Source organism: Trifolium pratense, linkage group LG6 (genome assembly GCF_020283565.1).
Source record: "Trifolium pratense cultivar HEN17-A07 linkage group LG6, ARS_RC_1.1, whole genome shotgun sequence".
Taxonomy (NCBI): Eukaryota; Viridiplantae; Streptophyta; class Magnoliopsida; order Fabales; family Fabaceae; genus Trifolium; species Trifolium pratense.
In genome coordinates, this window is record NC_060064.1 from 42,433,118 (window position 1) to 42,447,718 (window position 14,601).

Sequence of the window (14,601 nt, forward strand, 5' to 3'; positions counted from 1 at the left end):
GTTCTGAGATTCTTCTTCAGTTGTTTGCTCAGATGTTTTAACATTAGATTCAAAAACCAGATCAGACATAGAAAGAGGAATTCTAGACTTATAATCCCTTCTCTTCTTCTTAGAACTTCCTTTACCAGATTTATCAATAGAAGGGGAAGTATCGTCACTTACTTTTGGAGCTTTCATCTTTTCAACTGATTTTCCCTTTACCTTCTTCTCAGCAACACTTGATTGAGTTTTGGATTTGGAAGCACGAACAATTGTAACTGGGACGGCGTCTTTGATGATCTTCGATGGTTCGATTTTTGCTTTTGATCGAGTAGAACGGCCGGACTTAGTGGTTTGTGATGATTCAGACATGTTTGAATGAAGGTTTTTGAAGTTTGAGAAGTTGGATAGATGGAGTTTGATGAGCAAAGTGAGAGAATAGGGTTTGCAGACAAAGGTTAGAATTTGGAAGAAAAACAATTGAATGCGTGTGATGATGTATTTAAGGGAAGTTTGTAATGATTTCCCTAAATTAGCGTGCATTGATTGATGGGAGAGAAAACGGTTTCCTTTTGCACGCCACAACTGCAGTAACTGCTATGCTTCTTCATGCAGGCAAATTCCTAATTTGCCCCTTAAAAATTCAAATTGATTAGCATCAAACGCCTTTGTAAAAATGTCAGCTAGCTGTTCACTTGTACCAATGTGCTTGAGTTTCACACAATTTTCTTCAACAAGGTCTCTGATGAAATGATGCCTGATGTCTATGTGTTTGGTTCTTGAGTGTTGAACTGGATTCTTTGATATATTGATTGCACTCAAGTTGTCACAATATAATGTCATGACATCTTGGTCGACATTATATTCTTTCAGCATCTGTTTCATCCACATTAGCTGGGAACAACTGCTACCTGCAACAATGTATTCAGCCTCTGCAGTAGATAGAGACACACAATTCTGCTTCTTGCTGAACCATGAGATTAAATTATCACCCAAAAAGAAGCATCCTCCTGAAGTGCTCTTTCTATCATCAGCACTTCCAGCCCAATCTGCATCACAATACCCTATCAAAGTTGAGTTATTGGTCTGGGAATACAGAATCCCATAATTACTGGTGCCCTTTATATATTTCAGAATCCTTTTGACTTGTACAAAATGGCTCATCTTTGGCTTGGCTTGATATCTTGCACAAACACCCATAGCAAAGGTGATGTCTGGTCTACTAGCTGTAAGATACAATAGACTGCCAATCATGCTCCTGTATAGGCTTTGATCAACATCAATGCCATTTTCATCTTTGGTTAGCTTTAGATGAGTAGCAGCTGGTGTTCTCTTGTGTGCTGCAGTGTCCATTCCAAACTTTTTGATCATGTTCTTCGCATACTTGCTTTGAGAGACAAATATGGTGTCTTCCATTTGTTTGACTTGCAGACCAAGGAAATATGTCAGCTCACCTACCAAACTCATTTCAAACTCTGATTGCATTTGTTGTACAAAATGTTGCACCATCTTTTCAGACATTCCACCAAATACTATGTCATCAACATAAATCTGGGCAATCATCAGCTTCTCTTCTTGTTCTTTAACGAACAGAGTTTTGTCATGGCCTCCTTTTCTGTATCCTTGACTAACAAGAAAATTTGTCAGCCTTTCATATCAGGCCCTTGGAGCCTGTTTCAGTCCATAAAGAGCCTTCTTCAGCTTGTACACATGATCGGGATTAGCAGGATCTACAAAACCTTTTGGCTGCTCCACATAAACTTCTTCATGTAAGTACCCATTAAGGAAGGCACTCTTGACATCCATTTGGTACAGCTTAAATTTGAAGATGCATGCTATACCAAGAAGTAGCCTAATAGATTCCAGTCTTGCAACTGGTGCAAATGTTTCATCAAAGTCAAGTCCTTCAACCTGAGTGTACCCTTGAGCCACTAACCTTGCCTTGTTTCTTGTTACAACACCATTTTCATCTGACTTGTTCTTGAACACCCATTTTGTGCCTATGACATTAACACCATTAGGTCTAGGAACAAGATCCCACACATCACTTCTCCTAAACTGAGTTAATTCATCTTGCATGGCTTCTATCCAGAACTCATCAGTGAGAGCCTCTTTTAGATTTTTAGGCTCAACCTTTGAGACAAAACAAGAATTAGTAACCACTTCATTTGTCCTTCTTGTAGCAATTCCCTGGTTAGGATTTCCTATGATGAGATCCTTGGGATGGTTCTTCTGTATTCTTATTGAAGGAACTTTGCTCACAGGGCGAGGTGTAGGAATGGTTGATTCATCATCTGAATCTGATTCCTTTTCTGCTACAGCTTCTTCAGATGTTGGAAAAGTTGTTGCAACATCATCTTCAGTATCAGATGTTTTAGCAGATGTCAAATCATCTATCACAACATTGATAGATTCTACTATTACCTTAGTTCTCTGGTTGTAAACTCTGTAGGCCCTGCTGTTTGTTGAGTATCCAAGAAACAATCCTTCTTCACTTTTAGGATCCATTTTTCTTCTGTGCTCTCTATCAGATAGGATATAGCACTTACTTCCAAACACATGAAAGTGTTTGACAGTTGGTTTTCTGCCTTTACACAGTTCATATAGTGTAGTAGAAGTTCCAGTTCTGAATGTGACACGATTGTGAATATAACAAGCAGTATGCATAGCCTCAGCCCAGAATTGATATGGAAGATGTTTTGCATGCAACATCACTCTGGCTGACTCTTGTATTGTCCTGTTCTTCCTCTCAACAACACCATTTTGTTGAGGTGTGATTGGAGCTGAGAATTCATGCTTGATTCCTTCAGAGATGCAGAATTCAAGAAAGCTTGCATTCTCAAACTCTTTACCATGATCACTTCGTATCCTAACAATAGCAGAGTTCTTTTCTCTTTGGAGTTGAAGACAAAGTTCTTTGAATGCATCAAAACTTTCAGATTTGTCTTTTAGAAATTCAATCCATGTGAACCTTGAAAAGTCATCTACCATGACAAACGCGTACCTTTTTCCTCCAAGGCTCTCCACTTGCATTGGCCCCATCAAGTCTATGTGCAGTAACTCTAGAACCCTTGTTGTGGTAAGATGTTGCAATTTTGGATGCGACATCTTTGTCTGCTTCCCTATTTGACATTCTCCACATATACTTCCTTCCTCAATTTTGAGCTTTGGAAGTCCTCTGATAGCCTCTTTAGCTATTGCCTTCTTCATGCCTTTAAGGTGCAGGTGGCCAAGTTTTTGGTGCCACAACTTTACCTCATCTTCTTTGCTAATAAGACATGTTGGTACATCTTCTTCTTTAGGGATCCAGAGATAGCAGTTGTCTCTTGACCTTACTCCTTTCATTAACAACTCTCCTTGCTCATTTGTAACTAGACATTCAGCTTTCGTGAAGTTAACTTTCATCCCTTGATCACAAAGTTGGCTTATGCTGATTAGATTTGCTTTAAGCCCTTTTACAAGCAGCACATTATCTAGCTTTGGTAAGCCATGGTTTGCAAGTTTACCAACTCCCTTGATCTCTCCTTTGGCTCCATCTCCAAAGGTTACAAAACTGGTAGCATATGACTTCAAGTCTTCAAGATAGTGTTCAACACCTGTCATGTGTCTAGAACAGCCACTATCAAAGTACCAGGTTTCTCTTGAAGAAGCTCTTAAGGATGTATGAGCTATTAGACCTGTGGTCTTCTTCTTTTCTCTCCATTCCTGTCTTGTTGTAACATTAGGAAAGACAGGAGTATAGAATTCTTGATGAACTCTCCTTGGATATCCGTGCAGCCTATAGCAAAAAGGACTAATGTGTCCTTTCCTGCCACAATGATGACATGTCCAGTTATAGAACCTGGGCATAGGATGTCCCATCAGATGTTGCGACAATCCTCCTGACACAAACGTGCTGCTGATTGGAGTATGTATAGTAGCATTGTTGAACTTCATCTGCTGCTTTACTCTTTCATGTTCAAAACCAATGGGCTTAGGTTTCCCATAGTTTTGTCTCTGTAACATTTCCTCAAAGGCATCAGTACCTTTGGTCATCATTTTAGCCACTTTTGTGACTTGATCTAAATCAGCATTTAATTTGGTTACTTCTTCATTCTGTTCAGCAACTTTACACAGGAGGTTAGACTTCTCCATTTCCAGCTGTTGAATTTGACTACTCTGATCTTCAACCTTAGCATTGAGATTATCAATGTTTATGAGTAAGTCATTTTTCTCAGCTTGTAGTTTACCATTGATCTTCTTTTGTTTCTCTAATGCTTTGCAAACTTCTATACTTCTAGTATGAAGATCTTTATAAGTAGCAGCTAGTTCCTCATAAGTTACCTCCTCATCACATGATTCTGAGTCAGATACACAAACTCCTGTTAAAGCATTAACAAATTTGGCAGATTCTTCCTCCTCTGAATCTGTATCAGACCATGAAACCACAAGACTTTTCTTTTGCCTTTTTAGAAAGGTTGGACATTCAGGTCTGATATGTCCAAAACCTTCACATTCATGGCATTTCACTCCTCTTTCATCTTCATTTGTCTTTTTCTGAAAGCTGGACTGTTTGTTGTTGTTGAGTCGACCATTTGGCTTGTGCCTTTGATCCACTTTCTTCATCAACTTGTTGAACTGTCTCCCAAGCATAGCCATAGATTCAGCTAAGCTTTCTTCACCTTCAGATTCAATTTGTAAATCTTCAGCAGCACTTTTTGAAGCAAAGGCTAGATTCTTATCTTTCTTTTCATTTCTCCTGTTTAGGCCAATTTCATAGGTCTGAAGTGATCCTATGAGTTCATCTAAATTTAGACTTGAAAGATCATGAGCCTCCTCAATGGCTGTCACCTTCATATCAAATCTTTTAGGCAAAGATCTGAGTATTTTTCCAACTAGCTCCTCATCTGAGATAGGTTTTCCAAGTGCATCAAACGAATTTGCAAAGTCAAGCACATTCATCTGAAAGTCATGAATGGTTTCTTCCTCCTTCATTCTGAGATTCTCAAAATTGGTTTTGAGCATCTGAAGCTTAGATAGCTTTACTTTAGATGTTCCTTCATGAGCCTTTCTCAGAATTTCCCAGGCATGCTTGGCAGTAATACATCTCTTTACAAGCCTGAACATGTTAGCATCCACACCATTGAAAATAGCATACAAGGCTTTGGAGTTGCCAAGTGCCAGATCATCCTCATCTTTTGTCCATTCATCATTGGGCTTCTTAACATCAGTTTTATTACCATCTTTGTCAAGAACCATTGGTGGTTCCCATCCACGTAATACAGCCTTCCATGTCCTGCTGTCAATTGATTTAATGAAAGCCTCCATTTTAGATTTCCAATAATCATAGTTCTCAGGACCTGTCAGTAAGGGAGGTTTAGACACTGACCCTCCTTCTTTATCCATTGTACCAGAAAGTACTCTCCCTGGAGCTCACCCAAAATAACAGAACAGGGTGCCTGCTCTGATGCCAATTGAAATTCTGGTATCACTAGAATGATGTTGCCTAAGATGTCCCAACAACTACTTTATGATTAATGTTGTTTCTTTTGTTGGCACATCTTATATAACATATAAAAACTGACAGAAAATAAATAAATGACACAAGTAATTGTTAACCCAGTTCAGCCAACTGCCTACTCTGGGGGATACCAATCCAGGAAGGAAATCCACTAATAGCTCTAGTTACTAAGACCTCCAGCAAACCCTAGGATTTACGCCTTAAACTAAGACCTCCAGCAAACCCTTGGTTTACGCCTTATAACCTCGACACTACTCATGCAACTTCTGAAGGAAAATTGATACGATAAAAGCAGCGGAATTTTAAAATTTTCCTTTTGTGATCCTTACGAATGGTCATGAATTGTGTTTAGAGTTTTACCTTTTGGTTCGAAAACTCCCTTTAAATCATGAACGGCTATCGAACACTTCGAATCACGAACAAGGTCACGAACAAGAACCTCGAACCGTCACGAACAAGGTCACCACCAAGTCACCAACGAATTTGATCACAAGCGTTAAAGGTATAACGCCTCTAGCCAGTCCACACGAACAACAACCTTCAATGGAGTGCTAGCTCCAATGGTTTGAAGGGTTAGGAGAAAGGAGGCACAAAATAAGGATTAGGGTTTTTCACAAAAACTCTAGAAAGGTGATTAGGGTTTCTCAAGAGAGGAGAGAACAAAGGCTCATGAGAATGAGTAACAAAAGTGTGTAACTATTTCTCCTTACCACAAGGGTTCTATTTATAGAACCACTTGCCATGGCAAAATTACACTAAAGCCCTTTTAACTAAATGGGCTATAGTGGGCGCCATTCTCATGTAAATATGTCTAGTACATATTTGCACCCCCTTCTTGCTACATCATACCATATGATGTAATGCTCATTTTAATTACCATAATACCCTTATCATATTTCCTTATTTCTCCAAGGTGCACCGTACCTTACGGTGTTCCAATCTCACTAGATTGTTCTTATGTGTGTGACCCTGTAGGTTTCCGTAACATTGACAATTATAATAAATCACTATTTATTACAATAAACAGTGAGCGGTATCTAGCAACACATCACTGCTACTCAAGTTACGAGAAATTAACATGTGATCTAAACATAACCTCTTGTGATAATATCAGTGTGTATAATTACCCCTTTGCCCTTTATGTCTATATTGAACACAAAACATACTTGGTGTCATCTTTGTCCAGTTCAATATTGGGCCCATGACATTTATCCTGTTATGCAGGATTGGCAAATTCCATCTAGGTCACTACTGTCCCTTAGCATGCTTTGTGAAGTACCCATCAACTGCCTTTATGGTTATCCTGTTACGGACAACGTTAGATCAGCAACAAAGTACTTGACTCCACATCTAGGGTACAAAGTGGTTTCAGGTCTAAGGGCGGTTTACACCATTATCACCATGAGAGTAACTTATGACACTTTGCATAACCTTGCATGTAGTACTCTCATAGCGGGTCAATCCAGTATAAATATTACTCCTAATATTTATACCTACGTCAAGACTTGATAACTCCTTATCCCATGATCCATGAGATGTGATCATCAGTCTATCTTCATAATAGTCTTTATGCTTTAAGGTTATCCCCTTTACCTTAAAGCTCGACTACGGATACTTTAAGAATAGTGTCCTTATGTTTAATATTATCTCATGATTAAGTCACACTTAATTATTAAACGGACTTTCTATTCTAGGGACTTCATTATTTTGCAACCTTACAAATATAATAAAGAAATGCCATATTTATATTCAAACTCCTAAAGCAAATACTATGAAAATAGATTGGCTCTTAGGGCTTACTCCAACAATCTCCCACTAGCACTAAAGCCAATCTAGGTTTCTCTTAATACCTATAGACTTAGTATGCCCATCACGCTTCAACTGCGCAAGAGGCTTTGTTAGTGGATAAGGAACTATTTCCTATGTTGGTATCTTACGTATCTTCCAACGTTCTATTTCGATCTCTATCGAAATATATAAGTGTCTAAGTATATTCATGAATCGTCGGTGAGATCTATTTTCAAGTGTTCTTGCAAGATTAAACTATTACCATCACTAATGTGATTAATGTGACTTGTAACACCGGAAACATATCTTTAGCTCAATCATGAGCCAAACGATCCAATCTTAAATACTCAACTTATTTAACTGAAACAAACATATTACGAAGCTTATCTTATAGCTTTCAATGCTTGTATTCAGCCATGATATACAATACATTGGTATGGAAACTTCCTTCATTATAACTTCCTTATAATGATCCTTCCCATACCTATCTATTTCAAGAAATAGGCCTTAGTTCCTTTAAGGTCCTTAGGGATATTCTTGAAGGTAAGTTAGTGTCAAACACTAATTTCAATTTTGGTACATAGGTTATTCCTAACTCTTTAGGAATTCTTGCCTAAGTGTTTCATCAAGAGTTATTTTCCTAGTCATGTCTCACATGTATAAGAAAAATGTCTTGATGATTAATATGATATCAGATATTATCACTCCCACTAAAACTTTGTATGCACAAGATTTATATTTGTCCTTCATTTGTTTTCCACAAAACTTTCAAAAGGAACAAATATTCAAATTTATTCGATCTAATCAAAGTTAGATAGGTTTGTCCTTGTTAATTTGTTTTCATAAAACTTCATAAAAGGAACAAACAATAATTTAATTTTCTGAGAACTCTATCTAATCAAAATTAGATAGCTACAAGTTATATACCTTTCTAGCATCATTTGGATCAACAAAACCCTTACGTATATGTCCAACGCATATATATGAGGTCATTCCAATTAAGGAATGCAACTTTGTTATCCATCTACCAAAACATGTAGTACAACATTTAGCAGAAGCAATCAAATATTATAAGGTATTCTTAATACCATCCATATCAGTGTTCAAAAAGAATACTCACTTTCATCGTATGAGTCTTACTCATCTTGAAGACATAACCATTATCTACATAAGGTTAGTGTATATGGATTCTGTATGAGATTTCATGGCATTTACCCACTTCTCATAATCTAGATCGTCTTACGACCTTTTAGAAAGTCAAAGACTCATCTTCCATGAGAATCATATCACATTGCTGAGTCATGATAAAACCATACCTTGTAGCCATATGTGATATGTTAGACTTATCTTGGATTTGTGCAACTTTAAAACAATGGTTCTTCAACAACCTTGAGGAACCGGTTTGCATTCCCTTTTAAATAAATATGTTTTGTGGTACTTGAATTTATTCAAGTTCCATATCACTCCCACTGTCTCTTTTAGAGACACACTCCCACTAGAGGAATGTTTCAAACCTAGCAACAAAACAACCTTTTGTCCTTAAGAGTGATATAGGACCAATATCCCTTCCTTTAGGATATTTCCACTTATTCATTCATTCATTTGGAATTAGATTTATCTAATAAATTTTAATCCAAAATTCTCATAAAGACAAACTTGGTACTCTTACCTCCATATCGCATATGGTGTCTTTATGATCATTTTAAAAGGGAACTAATTGTGGGTGAAGATTAATTATAAGTAAAGAGATTTATAGAAAGAGTCAATATATAATTAAACTATCCTTAAATCATGTCAAACATGATGTGATAAAATAGTTATTATAGTCTTTTAATTAAGTATTTACTGATATGACTCATTCATATAACTTAAATACTTTTGTCGAGTTCTATTTTCTTCATTGTTGAATTTCTTTGACAAATTCAAAGATTTCTAATTGGTGTCATACACCTACCAACATCTAATGATTTTAATCATCAATGTTAATGAAGTAAAATAAACTCAATATACAAAATATGTTTAGTGGTTGACATACATCTCATGTATATTGTTCAAATAGGTCATGCGTTATTTTATTGACACATCGAATATTTGTACTAAACAACAATGCTCTTGATATATTTAAGGTCCAAATCATATTTGGCTCTTATCACGATTGTTATAGATAACCCTATCAAGACCATGGAACCCTAGTCCATTACTTGACTTGGAGTAATAGTATAGAAAACTTTGCTTAAATGATAGGACCATTACTTGTCTTATCATTTAAGGCTACAATTCATATATTGTCAATACAAGATATACAATTGCTACTTCTATTACTAGATGGAATTCAATAACAATTATTTTGTTCCATTTCAAACTCGATTTTAAGTCATTGCATAAGCTCTCATTATCAATGAAACAATTTTCATTCTAGATATGGGTTGACTTAAAATTATAGCCAATGTTCTAATTCTTTAAGCATCTCTATTTTCGAAAAATTGAGATTCAACATCTTGTATCATATACTTTTGATGTAGAAATAGAAATTTTGACTTTCTATAACAATATGTGCATTATTGAAGTCTCACTTCATACTTTTGGTTTGACTCTTCCAAGAACTATTTACGTCATTTTTATTTAATGGTCTAACCATAGCCGTTCTACTTTGACAACCATTTTGTACTATTCAAATAAGAGGAATATAAATCTTATTTATATTATATCTCAAATCTTTGATAGTGCAAATTAATTCTCATTCAACTCAACAAATTCCGGTAGATATTCAAAACAATTTTGTCTATATCTATTCCATTATAATTTGTTAGATTGATCCTATGACCAACTTTTGATCCATTGAGAAATTTATCATACTCTAAAGTTCCTTCAAAAGGATCTTACTTGAGATTAAATGATCACATCATTTATTATATATTCTATATCTAGACGTCAACTTGATGCTTCTAACAAGCATCCCTTTTCCAATCTAGTTATGGTAGGTTGTTCACAGTTTATAGTTCAAGACTTATAGTTTTCTCGCATTTGAGAACAATTCTCAATTTGTACCAATACAGAAACTCCTTTCTGAAAATCTTGTCCTTCATAAGGACAACTTAATATGTATTGTATTTCGAAATTCTAATTACAAAGATATGTAAGATATTATGACTAAATCATATTTAATTTGGTCTTTAATTAAATACGCTCCCTCACTATTTTACTCAAAACAAATGACCCTCGACATTTGATTCGGAAAATCCCGTTGGAAGATTTTCTAGTGAGAATGAGATCCATATTTCACTTCGTTTTAAGTCAGCGTTGGGCTGATTACACAAAACTTAGTTATTTAGGTAGGAAACTCCTTCCCAATTGTATCTCATACAACTCTCATATCCTTTCTATTGGGTGAATAACACTTATTCTAATCCATCATATGGAATAACCCAATACTTGCTTCTAAAGTCATATAATCTTATTATATTTTCTTTAGTTAAGTTAGACCCATTAAATAGCGATCGGATAAATAAATTACCTCACCGCAACTTATCAATATTGACAATGCACTTCGCGTTGGCAAAACCTACATTGATCGATATTGATCTTGAAGGGCGCTATTCGTTGGAAAACAATAAAACTTAATATTAATTCCTTTGAGGGCTTTTATAATTAATTTGATCTCACCTTACCACGGCTTACATACAATGACGTCACTCCATACATAACATGCATCAACATACATAATATAATAAAATGAAACAGTTATGGCCCATAGCGCATTTGTTCTCCCAAGCCAATGAGAGAACCTAATCTAACCTAAAACGATCTATACTTCTCCAAGCATGATCTCCAAGGTTGACCTCCATTGTTCTTCTTCTTCATAATAATATAAAAGAATACTCGTTTTACATACGAGGGAGTGGATGAGAAGAGAATATAGAGAATAGAGATAAGGCACGACACGCAGGCCGTATTTGAAAACCAAATGCAATAAAATAAATAAACTATGGCCATAACCGATCATCAAATATAATAATAACAAACAAACTTTATTATTATTAAAGTCTCATAATTAATTAAATCCGGCGATTGATCAAATCAGGTAAGTTTGATTCAAATATTTAATTCACAATTAAATATTTCGAATCAAAATTTGCTAAAATAAATAACATTATTTTAAAGTAGAATTAAATCTTTTGACAATTCTCCAAATATGGAAAATTATTTAATCAAAACCTTTTTGAATAAAATATTTCCAAAATTGGTAATATTATCTTTTAAAACAATTTTAAAAGATATTTCTAGAGATTTGAAACGATTTCATAATTAAATATATTTGTCAAATATGGAAAATTATTTAATCAAAACCCTTTTGAATAAAATATTTCCAAAATTGATGATATTATCTTTTAAAACAATTTTAAAAGATATTTCTAGAATTTTGAAACGATTTCAAAATTAAATATATTTATCATCTACTTTTCGCATCAACACTTGATACGTTTTGCAAATCCTAATTTTAATGACACAACATTTGTGCAACCCTTTCATGCCGTCAAAATTCCTTATGACCAAATTCAATCCAATTGATCAACATGTCATTGTTTCACCATACAAATGTCGGATTCCGAAACAAATGAACACGGCTCGCTTTAATTGAATAACTTTCATAATAATTTTAACGAAATTACTAACGGTATATCACATACACCATTTTGCATTACGGTTACTTATATCATATATAAGTTTATGGCCGTTCTTGATTGTGTAACCTTAGGACAATTAACATATCGCATGCTTCACCATACAAGTGTCGGATTCCGAAGCCGTTTCAATGTTAATTACCCAATTCATACACAAAACTTACATCACATGTAAGTATTGACCGTTCTTGTTCGTGTAACCTTAGGACAATCAACATATCGCATGCTCCACCATACAAGTGTCGGATTCCGGAGCCGTTTCAATGTTAATCATCCAATTTATACACAAACAACCGTCAAATTTTAATTACTCGATTTTAATCTTTTATTAACTGTTTTAATCATATTAAAACTGAATTCATGAATTTAAACAAACATCAATTCATGGTTTCGTAAGTGGCTCTGATACCACTGAAGGAAAATTGATACGATAAAAGCAGCGGAATTTTAAAATTTTCCTTTTGTGATCCTTACGAATGGTCATGAATTGTGTTTAGAGTTTTACCTTTTGGTTCGAAAACTCCCTTTAAATCATGAACGGCTATCGAACACTTCGAATCACGAACAAGGTCACGAACAAGAACCTCGAACCGTCACGAACAAGGTCACCACCAAGTCACCAACGAATTTGATCACAAGCGTTAAAGGTATAACGCCTCTAGCCAGTCCACACGAACAACAACCTTCAATGGAGTGCTAGCTCCAATGGTTTGAAGGGTTAGGAGAAAGGAGGCACAAAATAAGGATTAGGGTTTTTCACAAAAACTCTAGAAAGGTGATTAGGGTTTCTCAAGAGAGGAGAGAACAAAGGCTCATGAGAATGAGTAACAAAAGTGTGTAACTATTTCTCCTTACCACAAGGGTTCTATTTATAGAACCACTTGCCATGGCAAAATTACACTAAAGCCCTTTTAACTAAATGGGCTATAGTGGGCGCCATTCTCATGTAAATATGTCTAGTACATATTTGCACCCCCTTCTTGCTACATCATACCATATGATGTAATGCTCATTTTAATTACCATAATACCCTTATCATATTTCCTTATTTCTCCAAGGTGCACCGTACCTTACGGTGTTCCAATCTCACTAGATTGTTCTTATGTGTGTGACCCTGTAGGTTTCCGTAACATTGACAATTATAATAAATCACTATTTATTACAATAAACAGTGAGCGGTATCTAGCAACACATCACTGCTACTCAAGTTACGAGAAATTAACATGTGATCTAAACATAACCTCTTGTGATAATATCAGTGTGTATAATTACCCCTTTGCCCTTTATGTCTATATTGAACACAAAACATACTTGGTGTCATCTTTGTCCAGTTCAATATTGGGCCCATGACATTTATCCTGTTATGCAGGATTGGCAAATTCCATCTAGGTCACTACTGTCCCTTAGCATGCTTTGTGAAGTACCCATCAACTGCCTTTATGGTTATCCTGTTACGGACAACGTTAGATCAGCAACAAAGTACTTGACTCCACATCTAGGGTACAAAGTGGTTTCAGGTCTAAGGGCGGTTTACACCATTATCACCATGAGAGTAACTTATGACACTTTGCATAACCTTGCATGTAGTACTCTCATAGCGGGTCAATCCAGTATAAATATTACTCCTAATATTTATACCTACGTCAAGACTTGATAACTCCTTATCCCATGATCCATGAGATGTGATCATCAGTCTATCTTCATAATAGTCTTTATGCTTTAAGGTTATCCCCTTTACCTTAAAGCTCGACTACGGATACTTTAAGAATAGTGTCCTTATGTTTAATATTATCTCATGATTAAGTCACACTTAATTATTAAACGGACTTTCTATTCTAGGGACTTCATTATTTTGCAACCTTACAAATATAATAAAGAAATGCCATATTTATATTCAAACTCCTAAAGCAAATACTATGAAAATAGATTGGCTCTTAGGGCTTACTCCAACAACTTCTGCCTAGGAACTCCTAGACATGAGATCCCATCTCACTTCCACTCACACAACACAACCTGTGTTGATTATACAATGTTGGGAAAGATGTGGCGACAACTTGCCAAGACAACACTTCACTTTTGCTTAAAAGCTTCAAGTGAATCACACACGGTAAACTCCGTACTTCAAAGCTTAGGAGTAACCTTAAACTAATAAACTTACTTCTTAGCTCGTGTTATAGAATCCACAAGCAAGAATTACAATCAAATAATAAAAGACTCAACAAAGACTCAATATGTGAACTAATGTTTTTCCAATGAGATACTTAGTCTTGAGCTTGGTCTTCGTATATATAATGATCTAGCACGCTCCTCTTTCTTTATTACTGATAGGACGCTCCTTGTAGCTCATAAAAGGTGATCTGATTTTCTTTTGATCTTCATCAAGAGTGTATAGAAACTTTCCAAAAGTGTTTAAGGACTTTATAGGATAATTGTGATCATACCGTTGTACCATTAAGTCTTATCTTATCCTTAAAGCTCCTGATCAGATCAAATCTCCATTGAGCGTGCTTTTTAAGTGGATTTCCATATATAGCAGATGCTCTCATAAATGCGCGAGATTTCCTTGAATAAATATGATGTTGTAACATGTTTTCCAACATCTTGTTAGTATATTTGTTTTAGCAAAATTAAGCCAATTCAAATATCCAACAT

General features: G+C 35.5%; 1 pseudogene; it reads left to right on the plus strand.

Moving 5' to 3' along the window:
* Positions 1-390: 390 nt before the first annotated feature.
* Positions 391-14,601, plus strand: part of LOC123892302 — a 19,205-nt pseudogene continuing 4,994 nt past the window's right edge.